Genomic DNA, 14,997 nt, shown 5'->3' with positions numbered 1-14,997 from the left:
CACACACAAAGTTAATTAAAATTAAAATTAAAATCAAGTTTACCGCCCTGTCTTTGCTTGCCATGACATTCGCTGCCATTGACCATTGCCACTCCTACGCCACGGTAACTAAGGCGCCTTTCCCCATCGTAACCGGCACGGCACAAGACGTCATTGTCGGCCGGCCACGCACCAGCCTACGCAGCCACGCCTACGCAGCAACGTGTCTTGTCATTGGTTTGGTAAATACATGGCCGCAGCAACGAGACTTGTCATCGGTTTGGTAAATAAACGGCCATAACTTGGGAAGCACTTGTCCGTTTCATATCAAACCTTGAAAAGGCACATACTCAGGTCCCCAGCAATATACCTGCCAAGTTTCAATTAGATCGGACCAGTGGTTGTCGAGAAACAGCGGTCACAGACACAGACACAGACACAGACACAGACACAGACACAGACACACATTGCCGGAATTATAGATAGACAAGTACGTGCCTGAATGTGCGTGCCTGTACGTGCATGGCCATACGTGGAAAAAAAAAAAAAAAAACTTTCAAACCACTTGCCAGAAACCACACAGGCCTTTCCTTCGCTCTTGCGTGTGCCAACGTATTTTGCCTTTTTGCAATGTCATCGCAAGGAAAAACACAAAGAGAAGAGAAGAGAAAAAAGAAAAAAAACGTACGTGCATGGCCGTATGTGCAAAAAAAAATAAATTCAAACCGCTTGCCAGAAACAACCACACAGGCCATTCCTTCGCTCTCGCGTGCGCCAACGTATTTTGCCTTTTCGCAATGTCATCGCAAGGAAAAACACAAAGAGAAAAGAAAAAAGGAAAAAAAACCGTACCTGTACGTGGACAGGTCTCCTCATAGCTGTGATGGGACTTAATATGGAATTCTCACCAATCACGTGGTTGTAGTGCAAAAAAAACAAACAAAAAAAAAAAAACTTAAAAACCGCGAGCCAGACACAACAACCACACAGGCCGTTCCTTCGCTCTCGTGTGCCTGTACGTGCGTGGCCGTACGTGAAAACCCCCAAAAATGAAAAAAACAACTTTCAAACCGCGAGCCAGAAACAATAACCACACAGGCCGTTCCTTCGCTCTCGCGTGCCCGTACGTGCGTGGCCGTACGTGCAAACCAAAAAAAACAACTTTAAAATCACGAGCCAGAAACAACTACACAGGCCGTTCCTTCGCTCCCGCGTGCCCGTACGTGCGTGGCCGTACGTGCAAATCAAAAGAAAACTTAAAAAAAAAAAACTTTCAAACAACCAGACAGGCCGTTCCTTTGCTCAAAAAAAAAACTTTCAAACCGCGTGCCAGAAACAACAACCACACAGTCTGTTCCTTCGCTTTCGTAAACGACGACTGGATTGGGGCATTGTGTTTATCTATAGATGTGCATAAGAAATCGAGAAAAAGTCATCACTATCCGGAAGTAGTGCGTGCCCGTACGGATTGCTCACATGCATTCCACAAATTATCGCTTGCATCGAAGTAACAACTGCTGTGATACTTCCACACACAGAGTTAATTAAAATCTTATATATATTATTTCCGAGTTTGTGGTTTCGTGTCGGGGTATCTTCGACTTTGTTCTGTGCTCGAGTAACGTGATATTGTGCTTACATTATCTCAAAGACCATATGAGGAGCATGGTACAAAAAAAGTAAATAAAATGGTTCTGAAACAGTGAAATTGTATTCCACTTACTGCATTAAAGTAAAATGACTACTGATACTCTGCATCAGTTCCTTTCTCAAACACACCCACCCCTACATGTCGCGCAGAGCGTGGGTTATGCTAGTTAAAATTAAAATCAAGTTTACCTCCCCGTCTTTGCTTGCCATGACATTCGCTGCCATTGACCATTGCCACTCCTACGTCACGGTAACTAAGGCGCCTTTCCCCATCGTAACCGGCACGGCCCATGACGTCATCGTCAGCCAGCCACGCACCGGCCTACGCAGCAACGTGTCTTGTCATTGGTTTGGTAAATACATGGCAGCAGCAACGTGTCTTGTCATTGGTTTGGTAATTAAATGGCCATAACTTGGGAAGCACTTGTCCGTTTAATATCAAACCTTGAAAAGGCACATACTCAGGTCCCCAGCAATATACCTGCCAAGTTTCAATTAGATTGGACCAGTGGTTGTCGAGAAACAGCGGACACACACACACACACACACACACACACACACACACACACACACACACACACACACACACACACACACACACACACACACACACACACACACACACACACACACACACACACACACACACACACACACACACACACACACACTCTGCCGGAATTATAGATAGACTAGTACGTGCCCGTACGTGCAAAAAAAAAAAAAAAACTTTCAAACCGCTTGCCAGAAACAAACACACAGGCCGTTCCTTCACTCTCGCGTGCGCCAACGTATTTTGCCTTTTTGCAATGTCATCGCAAGGAAAAATACAGAGAAGAAAAGAGAAAAAAAAAAGGAAAAAAAAAACGTAAGTGCAAAAAAAAAAAAACCTTTCAAACAACCACACAACCAAAGGCCGTTCCTTCGCTCTCGTAAACACCGACTGGATTGGGGCATTGTGTTTATCTATAAATGCGCATAAGAAATCGAGAAATTATGAGAATACACTAAGGCCCAAGTCACATTTGCCACGGCGGCGTGGGATCTCCAAAATCTACGGCCACTAGCAATTATACGGCGGCCGCAGTATTTCCACGGTCACACAATGTAGCAGTCACATATGTTTTTATTTTTCGGGTAGCCACACGGCGTATTTAGAAATTGTGGAGACCGAAAACGTGGGGGTGCCGTACGGTCTTTGATTTGATGTCGCACGGTGACCTTAGGGCGTCCCTGCAGCGGCCATAGAATTTTCAAGGCAGACGCAAGGTAGCCTCTAGGTGCCCGCAAGGCGACCGCAGGGGGGCCCTAAGGCGAATTGCGGCCAGACAGACGGTACCGAGTGGGTATATATACCAGTTCTTTTTTTACTGAAATAAAAATATAACAGTTCGGAATATACCAGTACATGGTGCCCCCAGAATCCGAATTGAATTCGTTGCAGGAAGCTGTTCGGATTGCAAAAAGTTCAATTTCCAAACTATTTTCCCAATAAGAAATAATGGAGTGAATTAATCTGTTCCTGGACCCCAAGAAAACCCACTTTCAAGACACTTTCAACTGAAATTCCCCATGTTTAAGGTAAAATAAGATGAGTAAATGACCTTCGGTGGCGGTGTATTGTATGTAAACTGGTACAATCACCACATCCAAAGGTTCACACAGGATCGTGCTCCGGCCTGGGTTCCGATTGCTCACGCACTCTGCGAGCGCTACCCCCAGGGCAGCTCAAACATGATGCCCCCAGAACCACAATCACTTTCATCAAACGCATCGGGCTGAGGTAATCATGGATATTCCAAATTACAACCGGTTTTTCTGTGAAATTAAATCCTTGCCCGACAGTCCGTCACATCACGTGATCGGATTGCTTTTTTGTTATTAATTAAAACACAAGATGAGTTAAAAAAAAAAACCAGCACAAATCAAGGTGAAAACACGAGGTAAAGTAGCGATCGACACACGAGAGATGCTTTCACGAGTACTTCCACTGACGAACTGAATGACCAAAGTGCGAAGATGCGGGTCGAACAGGTGTGGGGGAGACACGTGAACAAACATGAACGCTTCGTTGTGTTCGGTTTTTAGGGAAAAATTCATTTTTAATTGATAAGAGACTACGGCAGCCGCACGAATAACGCAAGTCCACCATACGCCCTACGTATGGTCGACGTGGAACACAACTACGTCACAACTACGGCATGTCGAATTGCTACGGCCAACGTAGTAATGAAAAAAGTTATAACTCCATGTTATAATTCCACGGCAACCCCTACGGCCTGTAAAAGATAGCCAAACAGTGTAGGGCCACCCTGAGGCCACCGCAGAAACTCTGCGGCCGCTGCACGTTTGTCAATTCAGAGGGCGTACGGCCGCCGTATCCTCGCCGAAGAGCAAATGTGACTTAGGCCAAAGTCATCATTATCCAGAAGTTCGTACGTTGTAACCAGTAATGGGGAACGCGGCTGAGGTTCCCTTCCCCATCGGCCACGCCTACGCAGCAACCTGTCTTGTCATTGGTTGGTAAATAAATGGCCATAACCTGGGAACCACTTGTTCGATTAATATCAAACCTTGAAAAGGCACATCCTCAGGTCCCCCAGCAATATACCTGGCAAGTTTCAATTAGATCAGACCAGTGGTTGTCAAGAAACAGCAGCCACTCCACACACACACACACACACACACACACACACACACACACACACACACACACACACACACACACACACACACACACACACACACACACACACACACACACACACACACACACACACACACACACACACACACACACACACACACACACACACACACACACACACCTGAAATTATAGATAGACTAGCAGTAAAGCCTGGCGTTGCTCAGGATTTCTTGCAAATTTCCTGAATAGCTGCTGAAAGCTACAATAAGCGTAGCTCCACCACTAAACAGTTAAACGCTTACTACCTCATAATTGACGGCCCTAAACCGCGTAAAGACTCTTCGATCTGGACCTGTACGGTACTGTAGAAAACGTAGGGTGAAATGATGTATTGACAGGTGGATAAAAGGGGGAAGTATACGCAAAAAGATGAGTTGGGTTTTTAGAACGGCGGAATTGTTCTCTTGGCGAACTTGCAACTGAGGGCATTCTGATTGTGGACGGCTGTTTGATGGGTACCTGAAATAGTGAAAGATTTGAAGGTCAAATAAATTCTACCGTACTATGATTCTTCCATGGTTAAATGCATACCTGTATGGGTCCACAGAGGGCCGTAAATGGAAGGAGCGTTTAGGCAAGTACTTCCGGGCAAAACGGGAGTTGGCCAGAAGTTGCAGTGAGTCCTTTCACACAAGACGAAGTAGCGCTGCACCTTGGAAAGCCGTGGGGGAGTCATTAAAAGGCAGCTACTGAAACAAAAACTCAAAAGGCCATTTTTGCCTATGTTACATGGTAATTGAGGGCTCAAGACATCTCCCTTGCAATGCGAAATAGCGATGTGGTGAAAGTGCACGCAGGAAAAGCTACTTAAGGAAGGTGGTGGAGGCTTGTGTCTGACAGGTTGTTTCTAAAGGAGAACCATTTTGCACCAGGCAAACCACAGAGATGACGGAGTTATGGTTTGTTACTGTTAAGCCCGCCCTTCTTTCCCAATCAGCCAACGGAGTTATGCAGAAGGAACAACTTCTTGTGCCGAATAGACGGCGCTGCCGCTACCACAAACAGCCTCAGAAGACGTGAGAGCAGGAGCAGCGAGTGGGTATAGGGGGCGCATGTTAACTAATTATTGCACAGGTGCAGCTCTGTCTCATTATGAATACAGAAAGTCCCCTTACTGCATGGGCACTGTAGGCCACTACTGGGACTGTTTTTTTTTTTACCAATCGCAGTCATCCTTCCAACTGAGAGCTCTGCCAAACCGGGTTGCAGTAAGGCAGAACGCCCAAAATGACGGTAGCAGCAGACCGCGTGGGTATTCGTTCTGAGTAGTTATCGTAAGAGATTTGTGCAACAACCCCACAATTAAACCGCTCATGCCCTCCTCTCTCACGTCTCCCGGAGGTCTGAATTGCGTGGACGCGCTCGACTGATGCGACAACAAAGAGGACGCCGTGCATACGCACATGGTGTTGGAGGTCAAGGACAAACGACTTTAGCTATAAGGACCATGCAGTGTCGAACCCGCTTTCTGTGGTTTAGCCGGTGAAAATGCCTAACGTAGCAGCATTATTTAAAGGCTTCTTAACGTAAGCTGCATGTCCATCGCCAAGGGGAAGTGTTAAGCTGTCTGACAGAGGAAGAACAGTCTGGCTGGACCACACAACAATCCAGATGCAAGACCCTAAGCAACGTTTGTCGCAGGCGAACTATGTTGTATTCGCCTAGCTTGCCAAAAAGGCAGAAAAGCTTTAAAGGTAGTGAGGAAACTTTTAACCGATCCACAGAAGGCCGGAAAATGGGAAGTAAGGTATCAGACGGCGGGAAGAGAGCAGGATCGAGGACAGGTAGTGGCAAGAAATAGCGGTGCATTACACGACTAGAGGTATTTATCCTCTGAGGCGAGTCTAAAAAGGCAAAACTAACGAAAAGGCAAATCAAATGAATTAAACAGTCGAAGTAGAACAAATCAGGACTTCCCGACAAAACCTCTTTGTAGACGATGTTTTTCGTTCTTCCACCTGCAGCGAACGCAAAAGCGTCCTCGTTGCTGCCAACGCGCGAGCAGCCAACGTAAAGCTGACCGTGGAAGAAGCACGACTCCCCCAAATGCAAACCCGCGACAGACAGAGTCTGCCCCCGCATCTCACCAATTTGTATGTCACCACGCATGGAATAGTTAACTTCGGCCTCGTACTGAAGAGCTTTTCTTAACCAAAACTGTTTGTTTGGGCACGTGACGCCACGGATGTTGTCCCACCGTAGACTATTACCGTCTAACCTTGCGCGTCGCTCTTGTGGAGTCTCAGTAGACCTAGAAAGAGCTGTTCCAGAAGCGTTCCTGGAACGACGAACCGCCTGCTGTTCATCGCCCTCCGAAGCCCTGATTTCCGCTCCGTGCAGGGCATTCTGTGAAAGTCGGGTGGTAGTTTCCTCGAGCGACTCGTTTGCCCGAGAAACCCTTCGAGTCGTGGCTAACGCTGTCCGACTCCCAAGACAAACCCTCTTTTTAGGCGGCATTATCGAAAAAAGTAAACCGAGGTTGAAAAGAACTATGGTTTTTGGAACAAAAAAATTTGTAGAGTAAAAAAGGGGGAGTGGTTAAACGCAAAAGTAATAACTCATGGATAGGAAGTGTAATGTTAGTGTAACCGAACGGCGTTTGAAAATCAGCCGAGCTCAGGATTGTTCCTCCGAACGTTTAAGAAACGACTTCAGAACGGGAAACAGCAGAAGCACAATCACAGGAAAAAAGGATAATCGGTAGTCCACAGCACTAAAGATGCGACCGGACAATAGCGGAACAGGAGAAAATGTGACACGTTTTTCCTCGGCATAGCCCGACCAATGACAAATGAGTTGCATCCCAAACCACACGTGAGTGGTCGGTGCAAAAGTAAAGCAAAGGGCAATGACCTTGAGCAACCGATAGGACACGCGCAATGAGGTCATGCACAAAAAGCGTGCACGGCGTGAACTGCATCGATTTCGTCATCTTAACGTTAATTAGCGTTAATTAACTGCATGCACGGGATCGATTTTGTCATCTTAACGTTAATTAGCGTTAATTAACTACATGCACGGCATCGATTTCGTCATCTTAACGTTAATTAACACCTTAAATTTCTCGCATGCACCACAAGCACAATACACAAATGCAGTGTATGCAGCAGAAAAGGTAGGGATGGCGAGCAATTAAAAAGAAATTGCGTTTAAGCTTATTTGGGGAGTCGAGTGGGAAGTGCAAGACTGAAATTAGTTATTATCGATTTGTTCTGCAATCAGGGATTTTTCGGTAGTGGCGTAGCGGAGGTAAACGGCGCTCGGGGGGCAAAGTGGAAATTTGCGTCCCCCGTAGGCCTTAAACTTGAGTGGATTTGAATGGAAAATCCCATAAGGAATATCGATTTATCGATTTTTTTTGAATACACTGAACAACAAAAATTTTTTACTGGAGATGTGTAAAGTGATTTAGACTAATTTGGGTATGCTGATTTCAAAAATCATAACTGTTTTGCTGTATCACGTCAGGATTTTCAGTAACAGAAATATTCCCATTGCCTAGAAGTCAGGATTTCAATGAAATTTACAAAAATTCATTTATTCATTTATTTCATCATGAATGCTTCAAAATTATAGAAATTACAGAAAAACTCCACTAGAATGTAATTAAAAATGCTTTAGGCATTTGGCTTTGCGTTTGTGCTGCTCTGTGTCAGTTTCACGATGCAGGAACCAGCAGAAATCGCCCATCATGTTCGGGTTGTGCCGCCCTTGGTAACGCGTCTCCATGAGTGAAATCTCTTGGTGAAATCGCTCGCCGTGCTCGTCCGAGACTGCTCCCAAGTTGTCAGGGAAGAAGTTCAGGTGCTGGTGTAGGAAATGGATTTTCAGGGACATCCTGGAGCCAAGTTTCCTGAAGGACTCCAGCAGCTGCTGCACTATTTCTTCATAGTTGTCCGTGCGCTCGTTCTCCAAGAAGTTGTCGTCACAGCTTTGAAGCTCCTCCACGCTGCCAGCTCTTTGGGGTTTAGAGTTGTCGGAAAAGTTTCGTCCTTCATAATCTGTCGGATTTGCGGTCCAACAAAGACACCAGCCTTGATCTTGGCCTCCGACAAGGTGTTGCCAAACTTTTCCTTGAGGTATAAAAACCCACGCCCATTCAGATCCATTGCCCGTACAAAACTTTTCATCAAGCCAAGCTTTATGTGGAGTGGTGGAAGGAAAACCTTGGCTGGGTCGACAAGGGCGACATGCTTCACGTTGTGTCGACCAGGTACATGCTCTTTTCGCTCTTCCCAATCTTTCTTTGTCCAGTGATTCTTGTCGTCTCTGCTATCCCAGAGACAAAGGAAGCACATGTATTTCGTGTAGCCTGACTGCAGCCCTAACAACAGCGCCACCACTTTCAAGTCTCCGCAGATGTGCCAGTTGAAGTCATTGTACTTGATGGAATCAAGCAGCTGCCGCATAGTCTCATAGGTCTCTGTCATGCCGAACGCGTGAGCCAGTGGGACTGATGGTTTCTCGTTGCCATTGTGGAGCAAAACAGCCTTCAAGCTGTTCTTCCCCGAGTCGATGAAGAGGCGCCAGTCTGCAGGATCGTGATCACACCCAAGTTCTTTCAACAGACCGTTGATGTCACTGCAGAATGTCATCGTGTCTTCCATCTCAAAGAACTCAGCCATGTCTCTGTGACGTGCTCTTAACAAGGATATCTTGGTGTTAGGTTCAAGTAGATTCCACTGCTGCAGCCTTGATCCAAGCAGCTCTGCCTTCGCCTTTGACAGCGAGAGATCTCTTACAAGATCATTTAAGTCTCCCTGGTTCAGAAGGTGTGATTCTTGAGTGTCGGGTTCAAAAGGTTCATCATCACCATCCTCTTCACCACTGCTTACAGCTATGTTCTGATCAGCTGGAGGTGTTGGAACGGGGTTCTCGTCATCATGAGGCACAGGTTTACGAGCAGAGACGCAGTCAGCGTACTTGATGTGACCTTTATTCTTCTTGTTGAAGCCGGCGATGCTTGTGCAGCAGAAATAACAATCATCATGATGATTCTGCGGCTCACGCCATATCATGGGCACCGCAAATGGCATGCTCGCGCGCTTGCCCACCAACCACTGAGTCAAGGTTGTGTGACAGCTTGTGCAGCAGATGTGTGGTGCCCAGCTCTGTTCTTGGTCCCCCACCTTACACCCGAAGTAGTGAAAGTAGGCGGCCTTCATTTTCACTGCTGTAGATATACTTCGCTGTTGATCTTTTTTGGTATACCGACCACAGACATAACAGAAGTTGTCAGGATGATTGGTACAGGAACGCCTACTCATCTTTATCTGAAAGAAAGAAATATAACACAAGTTAACAACAATTGTACGAAATAGACATGTTAAAGACATATGTAAATTTCATTGAAATCCTGACTTCTAGGCAATGGGAATATTTCTGTTCCTGAAAATCCTGACGTGATACAGCAAAACGGTTATGATTTTTGAAATCAGCGTACCCAAATTCGTCTTAATCACTTTACACATCTCCAGTAAAAAAAATTTTTTGAAATTTGTTGTTCAGTGATATCGGAAGTTTTATGGAAAAAAATTTATAGCCCATGACCTAAGTTGGACCAAAAGCCATAATCGTACCGAATTTGAATGGAATCGGTTGGAGTTTGTGGAAATGCATAACGACCATACATACACACAAACACACATCCTCAGTTTTATAGATATAGAGATAGTTGATTGGAGTAGAGTCTACTGATCTATTTTTTGTTTGTTTTTTTAAATGTAATTCTGCAGCTTTTGTTTATCATGGTAAAATGTGTGTATTTCATTAATCACTTGTTTTGGGGGCTCAAATGGTAGTGTCATGTTAAAAAGCTTGATGTGACGGTAGATCTGGCGATGACGTCATGGTCAACATTTTTTTGCATAGCTCTGGAACATCAAAATTTTTCACCACACCTCTGTGGAGGGTGGGGGAAGGCAGGGCATGATGCGGGTAATGGGGATGATGGGTGAGGAATGAATAAACTGACAGCAAATTCACCTTTTGAAGAGAACCTCTTACAGAGTTTTTATTAAAACTATTAATATATTTTTAATAAAAATATATATTTAATAAAAAAATATAAAATATATTTTTGTTTCCTTCAGTTTACATATTCCCCCTCCTACCTTTAGCCCATCTCATCTACCTTGGTTTTCCTCAGATTACCTGTTTTACATTTACTCCCCTTCAAGCCCCGAGAAAAGATCGCGGTTCAGATTCTTCATGAAGGGATGAAATTGAGGACGTCATCACAAAACACCGTCTTTCAGCGTCTCCCATTTCTCAAACAATGAACCTTCGTTCCAAATCGTAGATAATAAAAATATATATATTTAATAAAAAAATATAAAATATATTTTTGTTTCCTTCAGTTTACATATTCCCCCTCCTACCTTTACCCCATCTCATCTACCTTGGTTTTCCTCAGATTACCTGTTTTACATTTACTCCCCTTCAAGCCCCGAGAAAAGATCGCGGTTCAGATTCTGCATCAAGGGGTTTAATTGATGACGTCATCACAAAACACCGTCCTTCAGCGTCTCCCATTTCTCACATCATGAACATTTCCTTTTCAAATCGTAGATAATGAAAAAAAAAAAAATTAACAAACATGTTATAATCTGTGCCACGATATTTAGTCCTACTCACGAACATGTTTAAAAAACAGAAATCTGTAAAACACGTCAACACTTACCTCACAATTCGTTCTGCAAGATTTCTGTCGTTGTGCGTATCCCTTGGATACGGATCTACGGTGAAACCACGCACGATTCTTCTTCTTCTTCTCTTTACAATTTTATATTACATCTCCCGGATCCCGCTCGATTGTAATTTCGCCCCCACTAGCGTTTACTACCAGTGTGTTTCTCCCAAGTTAGAATCTTACAAAAAAATTTATACACAAAAATATTCAACGCTGTTAAAATACGAGGAAAAGGTCTGACAAGCCAAGCTAGAAGATGCAACCCCCGTTGGTATTTTCAGAGTTCAGCACCCCTGAAAGGTTGTTGTTGTTGTTTATTGATGAATATTAGGTGTTCTCTTGTATTGATTTAATGTCGACACCCAAACATTAAATCAACACAATCTGGAACATAAGCAAGACTCCAGCTTGTAAGCCATCCAGGCCACGCCAGAAGTGCCTTCTGAATTTTCATGATGATGATGATGATGATGATGATGATCAACAACAACACTAAAGTTGTTTCTGAATTGCAGGCACTACAAACATATTACACAATCTATATAATATACATATAATAATAATGCTAAGGCATTGAGGGGGTCCATCCTTATGGAGCTGAAGGCATTTTCCTCTGACGGCCCCCACTGACCACTGAGATAAGCTGATGAGTGTCAAAGAAACAGGTTTGATTCGTTTGTACTCATGCAGTCGAGGCTTTTTTCAGTCAGAACAGGACAACCTGCAATAACACAGATGCATACCTAAACATGGCGCATAAAAAAACAGAATTCTGAACTCTCTCTCATTGTTGTGTCACAAAGACAGCACATACAAAGGATCTATCGCTCAACCGTTTATAATCACATCTCCTGCTCCACACACTTGCCAGCCCTCTCACGTCACTCTCGATTCGGCATCATCAGTTCCGGTTCATCATGCAACTCCCAATACCACATATTCCTTTTTTCGTGAAAATAACAACTGGTTATGAAAACCTCCCAACAAAATAATTGTAAGCACGTGATGCAAGGTAACATGTCACATGACAAAGTCCTTGGTCCATTCAGGGGCTCGACGATATCTCATCGCATGACGAACAACTGTGGTAAAAACTTATGGAGGCATTTGTTGGTCAGGGCTAATGTGCCCAATAGTCCTCAGAACCTGTCGTACTTCCAGAAGAGTCCATTTGAGGTCTCAATTGCAGGTGCTAGATGAATTGCATTCCACACTTTCCCATCAGAGAGTCTAAAGGTAGCAGGACCTCTCTGTTCACTGATCTTGAGGGGTTGAGTAAACTTGTTTTGTCCTTTCTGGTGAAGTCCAGGTTTCCAAACTCGCACGGAAGAACCACATTGGAAGGTGGAAGGTTTCGCTCCCCGGTGCTTGTCTGTGTATCTTTCAGACTTCTCTTGTTTCTGTTGAACACAGCGTCTCACATCCTCGAGTTTTTCAGCCGGTACACTGATTTGATGGTACCCAATGTGCAACTTGGTGTGCAATGTACGTCCATGTAGAAGTTCAGCAGGGGTCTGATGAGTTGTTGCATGTCTTGTCGCCTGATATGTTTGCAAGAAGTCAGATACGAATGATTCCCAGGGCTTCCCTTCGAGATTTGCAGTATGTAAACAGTTCTTAAACACTCTGTTGAAGTGTTCTATCTCCCCATTGGCTTGTGGGTAAATAGATGGAACTATGGCAGTGTTTGATGTTTCTTTCCTGCAGAAATGTTTCAAACTCAGTTGAAACAAACTGAGAGCCATTGTCAGAGATAAGTTCCCACGGATTTCCTTCACGGCTGAATACTGTTGTCAGGAACTTGATAACTGTAGCAGATGTTATTTGGGATGTAAAAGCTACTTCTGGCCATTTGCTGAAGTAATCAATTAAGGTAATGGCATAACGACAGTCCATTTGGCCCTTATCAAGTGGTCCCACTATATCGATGGCAAGCTTTTCCCAAGCAGCATTAGGGAGTGGAACTGGTTGCAAAGGTGGAACCCGAGTGACAGTTTTGTCATGCATTTGGCAAGTAATGCATGACTTGATGGCAACTTCTACTCGGGAGTCCATCCCTGGCCACAAGTAGAGGTCACGCAGCCTTTGTTTAGTCCTTACAATACCTTGATCAGTGTGACCACTCCTCATTTTCATAAATGCCAAGGTGAGCCAATGAAAAAATCCAAGAATTCACAAGGTTTTGGAAAAGCGATGACAATAGAAAACCTATACACCAAGAAAACCTATAGAAAACCAAGATGCCAAGGTGAACAACGAATAGCCAAGATCTGGTGAAAAAAGCCAAGGAGTGGTCACACTGACCTTGATGCGTATCATAGCCAAGCTGGATTAACTTGGGTTGAGGTTCTGTCGGCACTATCACACGGTGAGCGCCCCAAATCAAGTAATCCTCCTGTACAGCCAGGTTATTCTGAATGCGAAAGTAGGGAAGTACATTTGGGTCAATGCCCTTCGCATTGCAAGGCCATCCTCTGCAGACATATCCTTGCACTTTCTGTGGAATAGGGTATCGATTGCAAGTTTCCTTGAATTGTTCCACAGGTACAGCAGTGCAGTCACTGGACACTAAAGCCACCATTTCTACATGTGGTTCGTGGTAAGGCTCTGTCATGGGGAGTGGTAACCACGATAAACAATCTGCAGTCACATTTTGATGGCCAGGTTTGTACACAATTTCGTAGTTAAACGATAGTGTTACAGATCTGGAAACCATGAGCACTCAACATTCAGGTCCCAAAATTCAGTTATTCCGTTAAGTATTTGTGTAGTCAGATTCCCCTTCCTTTTGTCTAGTGGGAGGATCAAAAACGTGCATTACAATTTCTTTTAGTTAGGTTATTAAATCCAACCAACCATCCAACAAACCATCAAACAAACTGACAACATCACTGAACAAGCGCTTCTCTCACCTAACCGGCAACTCGCTGTCCGAGGCAGAATCTCTGGCAGTTCCTTCTCGGCTTCCACAAACTTTGTAACTTCTTTTTGACGAGTATGGGCACGAGTGGAGTGGGGGGGGGGGGCGGGGTTTTTCCGGCATGGCTGAAATCCCGCCCAGAAAGGGCAGACCCATGGGAGCCCCATCCAATCAGGGCAAACAGTGACGTCAGTTTCACCAAGGCACCTCCCCGCTGAGGGAGGTCCATAAAATTACCGACACCGTCCTCAGCGAAGAGTTCTTCTTTGGGGGTTCTGATAGAGTTCAGTGCAAGAGGAGTTCTGTGGGCGAAGGGTTTTTGCTGTAACGAAGGGGTGGTTACGAGAGGTGGTTATGAAGGGGTGGTTACGAGGAGTGGTCACAGGAGGTCTACGTTGCTGTTACGAAGGGGTTTTTGCTGTCACGAGGGTTGAGCAGAGGGCCATCGAGGCGGCGAACATGTCTCTGCTGGCCCTCTACAAGGAAGGACAGAGCGACCCCCCTCCACGGACCCCGATTATTCGCCACCCAAACTCCGCCACGTGCCCCCCATGTGCTACTGGGGACCAGACCAAGAACCTTTGTCAGGTGCCGCATCGCGGAGCACACCCTCCCTCCGACAGTCAGGTACCCACCGAACTCTGACCCCCAGCTCGTCTCTCTCTCATCGGCTGGATGGTCCAATAAATAACTCTGGGTTTTCTTTTCATTTGTGTGTGTGTCTGCGTGTGGGCCCGTCTTGTAAGTCGAACTGCATAAGTGTTTTTGCCCATTGTAAATACTTGCATTGAATATTCGTGATAAGTCTGCCGTGTCTTTATTTTCCTGTAAATAAATTATTAGAAATATTCCCAGCTCGTTTCCGTCCTTTCTTTATTTGGTCCAGCATGGTCCGGGTCTGAGTTCCGACGGGGTATCATCCCCGGTAAAATCGGTACATTGTAGCGGAACGTCCTGGGCAGGCCCGTTTGACTGCATCCGAGCCGAAGTTGGTAGGTGGAAGTTGATACCCCACCATAGCTGGTATAGTGATCCGGTTCGGCCAGACG

This window comes from Eptatretus burgeri, chromosome 17, assembly GCF_056783735.1.
Source record: "Eptatretus burgeri isolate ZD-2024b chromosome 17, Ebu_testis_v1, whole genome shotgun sequence".
Classification (NCBI taxonomy): domain Eukaryota; kingdom Metazoa; phylum Chordata; class Myxini; order Myxiniformes; family Myxinidae; genus Eptatretus; species Eptatretus burgeri.
Note: the sequence above shows the minus strand (reverse complement) of the source record.